We start from the raw sequence: 6,182 nt of genomic DNA, 5'->3' as shown, positions 1-6,182 counted from the left end.
ATAAAAACCAGAGGCTCTGGTCGTGAAACCAGAAGCTCTGGAAGAGTGACTAGAGGGGCTCTGGTCATAGATGTTGAATTATATTCTAAGTGTGGTTTGGAACCAGAGGTCCGATGGACCGAGACAATATGTTTTTAGTTTTGCTTCATAAGATGAATGATTTGAAATAAATGTTTTGGTGATCTTCACCCTGCATTTCATAGAAGGGAACCTCACTAGACCCGTATGGTCTAACCCTCATTTTTTGTTTTAAATTATGCGATGCAGGAATAGCTGGGTCCGGGGATGTAAAAGGGAAAATGTGATTATTTTCCTAAATCTATTGTCTGCTTTTGAAGATACATGTTATATTACATGTAGTAGTACAAGATTTGTTTTGGAAATTTTATATGTAAATTTTGTACATATAGTAATCCTTGTACTAGTGGGACCTTTTGATGAAATCCATGTTTCTATGTAATGCGTTCTATGCAAATGTGGTGTTTGGGGTGTTACAGAAGTGGTATCAGAGCCTGAGTTTAAGGGATTTAGGTATTCAACAGCATGATACCTAGACTTAAACTGTTTTTATTGCATGATAAGAGTCCCGGACATAGTTAGCACCATTGGAAATAAATATGATAAGTTGAAAGAACAGTGTGCAAGGTAAATTTTAATTACATCTGGCCAGTGTAATTATGAATTTACAGGTACACATCTGAACTTGAATACTTCATTATATTTGGGAATGTGAATACATGAATATTAACATTAAACTCTGCAGATGTCTAACCAAACTAGAAGATCTGAAAGAGTGGCTCGTCCAAAACCAGAAGAGAGGGAAGAATCATTGGTTAATCTTCCAATCAGCACGTCTAGAAATAGAGGTCGGGGAAGACCAAGGGGACGAGGTAGAGGAAGAAGTCAGTCTCAAGGAAGAGGACGGAATGAAATCCAATCTGAACAAGAAGAATCTCACTCTGGAAATGTTCAGGAAAGGTCGGTGCCACACCCAGAATATATAACTAGAGATATGCTGGCAGAAGAAATGGGAAAACTGAGGGAAACTCTAATATCTATTATAGAACTGCCAGCCATAATAGAAACTGAGCGAGTTGAAATTAATCCTCCAGTTCCTTCAGCAGGCAACAATAATCGGGGAGGAGATATAAAGATGTTTCTGACATGCAAACCACCAACCTTTTCTGGAAGAGAGAAAATGGAAGGACCTTCATCTTTCCGAAGACCGAAAACTGTTAAATATGATAACCAATCTGAGCAGAAGATCAATGAAAAAGTCTGCTCACAATGCCGACATGTTCATCAGGGAGAATGCAAGATGGACCCAAGGAAATGTTACAAGTGCGGCGAAGCGGGTCATCTGTCTAGAAACTGCCCAGCTAACAGAAGGTGTTTCAATTGCAATTCTCCGGATCATATTCGACCGAATTGTCCTTTGTTAAGAACTCCGCAGTTAACAATGGGAAGTAATGCATCGGGTATACGGGGAAGACCTACTATGAATCGTGGAGGACAAGGAAGGGTACGGGGACGATCTTTCCATATGACAAAGAATGAAGCAGAAGCATCACCAGATGTAGTAACAGGTACATTCCTTCTGAATTCACAACGTGCTAAGGTGTTATTTGACTCTGGTGCAAATTATTCATTTGTATCACCATTATTTGCTCAAATTGCATGTTTGAATTCTGTGTTACTTGATGATGAATTAGTAGTTGATACTGCTAATAGTCAAGAAACTGTTAGTAGTGTGTTCAATAACTGCATTATTGTTATTGAGGGTTGTGAGTTTCCGATCCAGTTATTTCCCATGCCAATGAAGGAATTTGACGTAGTAGTGGGTATGGACTGGTTGGCAAAGTATCAGGCTAGTATTGATTGTAATCAGAAAATGATCAGAATTATTCTGCCAGATCAGAGAACAATTGTTATTTATGGTGATCGTCAGAATCATCACACTAGTATTTTGTCAGTAACGAAAGCCCGGAAAAGTATTCGAAAGAAGTGCCAAGGATGTTTGGCATATGTAATTGATTTAAAGAAAGAGAAAGAAAAGGAAGAATTGATTCCGATTGTTAGTGAATATCCAAAAGTTTTTTCGGAAAACTTATCTGGATTACCACCAGATAGAGTTATTGAATTCCGAATCGATCTTATACCAGGAGCTGCACCAGTAGCAAAGGCGCCGTACTGTTTAGCTCCATCTGAACTGAAAGAATTGGTGGTACAGTTGAAAGATTTAACTGATAAGGGATTTATTAGACCCAGTACTTCACCTTGGGGTGCTCCGGTCTTATTTGTTAAGAAGAAAGATGGGTCTATGCGAATGTGTATAGACTATCGTGAACTGAATAAGTTGACAATTAAAAACAAGTATCCCTTACCAAGGATTGATGATTTGTTCGACCAATTGGTGGGAGCAAGTTATTTCTCTAAAATTGATTTAAGATCTGGATATCATCAGCTCAAGGTTAGGGAAGAAGACGTGGCCATAACAGCATTCAGAACAAGGTACGGACATCATGAATTCTTAGTTATGCCATTCGGCTTAACTAATGCACCCGCAGCCTTAATGGATCTGATGAATAGGGTATGTAAGGAATATCTTGATAAATTTGTTATTGTATTTATCGACGATATTCTTATATACTCTAAAACYRAAGAAGAACATGYRRARYAWMTTCRTTTGATACTGGAATTATTAAAGAGAGAAAAGTTGTATGCCAAGTTGTCCAAATGTGAATTCTGGTTAAGGGAAGTTCAATTCTTAGGTCATGTTATCTCAGAAGCCGGAATACAAGTAGATCCAGTAAAAATAGAAGCAGTTGCAAAATGGGAAGCTCCAAAGACTTCTTCTGAAGTTCGTAGCTTTTTGGGTTTAGCGGGTTATTACCGTAAGTTTATTCAGAACTTTTCTAAGATAGTCGTGCCATTAACCAAATTGACTCGAAAGAATGTTAAATTTCAATGGGAAAAAGAGCAACAAGAAGCTTTTCAACTATTAAATGATCATCTCTGTAGTGCACCGGTATTAACTCTACCAGAAGGATCTGAAAATTTTGTGGTATACAGCGATGCTTCAAAATTAGGATTAGGATGTGTTCTGATGCAGAGAGGAAAAGTAATTTCTTATGCGTCAAGACAATTGAAAGATCATGAGAATCAATCTTAATCTATAAGGAGGGGGTGTAATTTACATATAGAGAGGGTGTAGATATCCCCACCCTTGAAAAAATAATGTCACTCTTTGAATTTCTAGGTTATTTAATGTTATTTACGTATTTTTTGACTTTTTAATGGGGGTTGTTATTTGCACATCCACCTATTAAAAAGGTCAAAAAAGAMCTACTAATAACATTAAATGATTGAAAAGTTTGAAAAACTTTTTCTCTCTCTTATGTCCCTCCTCTCTCTCTTACTTTTTWTAATTAATAGATAATAATAATAATTATTAGTTTATAATAATTATAATTTTTATTTGTATTATATATTAATCAAATTTAAAACCAATAAATTAGAAAGCAACAAGTTTTGTTATTTATAAAAAATAATACATCATTTTATTTTATAATTTTACAAATTTTAACCATGTATGGTTTGTTCTTAAAAAATCGAATAAAAACTTTAAAAATTCATATGAAAGATCTTAATTTTTGTTTTATCTAGATTTTCATAGAATATATTATTAATCATTCTACAACTTTAAAAATTCAGAAAATAATCCATGAAAAGGGAAGTAGAATTTGTATTTTCATTCACAAGTAACCATTTCAACATTCTTTCTGAAAGTCCCTAAGGGTCGTTTGGTGCGCAGACTGGACAGGACATGACAGAACATGACAGGTGTTCAGCGTTTGGTAAGACATGACAACATAGGACATGACAGAACTGGTTAAAATGACCAATTTACCCCAGTGACATTTCAAGTACATAACTACATATCACACCACAATTATTATATGAGGTTCCATCGATAGAAGGAGATGCATAAATCACCAGTTGGTTTTCATAGATACAATAGGCAAAATCGAAACAGTAAACATCAATCAAAACAGTAGGCAAAATCGAAACATCAATGGAAACAGTAGGCAAAATCGAAACAGTAGGCAAAATCGAAATATCAATCGAAACAGTAGGCAAAATCCAAACAGTGGGCAAATGCGAAATATCAATCGAAACAGTAGGCANTATCAATCGAAACAGTAGGCAAAATCCAAACAGTGGGCAAATGCGAAATATCAATCGAAACAGTAGGCAAAATCGAAATATCAATCGAAACAGTATGCAAAATCGAAATATCAATCGAAACAGTAGGCAAAATCGAAACAGTAGAATCAATCGATCAATTACCTGATAAGCAGACGATGGAGGCGAGGATGGAGGATACGATGGAGATGGAGGAGACGGTGGAGATGGAGGCGGAGGCTGGCTGTGAAGAAGACGATGGAGATGCAGGAGACGGTGGAGATGGAGGCGGAGGCCGGCTGTGAAGAAGATGATGGAGATGGAAGAGACAGTGTAGATGGAGGCGGAGACCGGCTGTGAAGAAGACGATGGAGATGGAGGTCCGCTGTGGAAGAGACGATGGAGATGGAGGTCTGCTGTGAAGAAGCTGTGAAGAAGACGATGGAGATGGAGGTTCGCTGTAGAGAAGACGATGGAGATGGAGGTCTCCTGTGAAGAAGACGATGGAGATGGAGATGGAGATGGAGGTGGCTTGAAGAAGACGATGGAGATGGATGGAGACGGTAGATGGGTATTAGGTTTAGGGTATATTTGTCAAATATGTCTTGTTCCACTTAGTTTTAGGGGGTGAAGGTGAACACGCGTGTCCCATATGTGTTCCATTTAGTTCCGGATAAAAAAACACCAAACATGGGACAAGTGTGTCTTGTCTTGTCCTGTCCCAACGTACCATACGCACCCTAATGATCAATCTTCAAGTAAAGCTTCAATAATCCATGGCAATCTTCAAGAACATGTAAGAACACTATGGAAGGAGACTTGAGAGAAATAGTCAACTAGTCAATGTATATTCTTTACGTAAGTTTTACAATTGAGCTCATCTACCTATTACACAAAAGACAAACTATTTATAGGATCAAAGTTCAACCCTCTAGTCAAAGTCAAACATTACACACAAAGTCAAACACGATATCTATTTAATTATAGACAATAGTAACTTTCAAGACGAATACAATTTTAACACTGAAATTCAGTCCTAACATTCTCTTTACGATTTTGAACTTGTTAATGGCTAGATGGAAAAACGATTTTCAAATGTCGACCCACCAACTCAGGAACCTCATAGGCATAGTTTTGTCCAGACGCGTTAACATTTGTGGAGTTTGATATTTTGATGAACAATGAAAAAACGAGACATAGTTCATACTCCAACCAACAAAATCATGCACATCCATACATTAATCAATTTCCAAGTATTTTTCATCCTTACACCGTACAGGTACGTAACGTATTTCATGCAAGTTATTTTTTTTATCTCAATGTATTAAACAATTTTTTAAATAATTTCCATCTTTACATCACACGGGTACAAAATGTAAAAGACGATGGAAACTGTGGATTTTGAGCGATAGCTGTTTGTCTCGGTCGCCACGAAGATGAATGGCCGTCTATTCGATATGATTTAGTGAAGGAGTTAAACATGTACAAGACAGAATATCTCGAGGTGTATGACACTGAACTATGACATCAACTTTATAACTCCTTGAACTTCTTTGAGCTTGACTCATTTGCACCAAATGAGCATTGAATAGATGTTCTTGAAACGGGCTTGTTGATTGCTTCAAGATGCAATGTGATACTACATTCTTTAACAACTATAGGTAGTCTGACATTCTTCCTACTTCGATCTAGTCCTCCGCCATGGTATGAACATGTTGCTTTTACAATTGGGTACGTTAACAGTAGTCATTACGTCAAAATATTTTTGGCAGAAGGGCACACGATGTTTTCTATCGTGCCAAATTGGTTACGTTTCAAATATGATTGCGTAACCGCATGGGCTACTCCGTACATTACCCGAATAAATAAGTACGAGCAACTGTTATCTAGTAATCGTACTATGAAATTTATTTCACTTGATTGAGTCGTAGTATTTTCAGACTTTTTATACTTTATTTGTTGATTTATCAATTAACTTACTTTGATGATCTTTTTTG

This window comes from Cynara cardunculus (assembly GCF_001531365.2).
Source record: "Cynara cardunculus var. scolymus isolate 2C chromosome LG 16, CcrdV1, whole genome shotgun sequence".
Lineage (NCBI taxonomy): Eukaryota > Viridiplantae > Streptophyta > Magnoliopsida > Asterales > Asteraceae > Cynara > Cynara cardunculus.
This window is presented reverse-complemented; position numbering follows the sequence as displayed.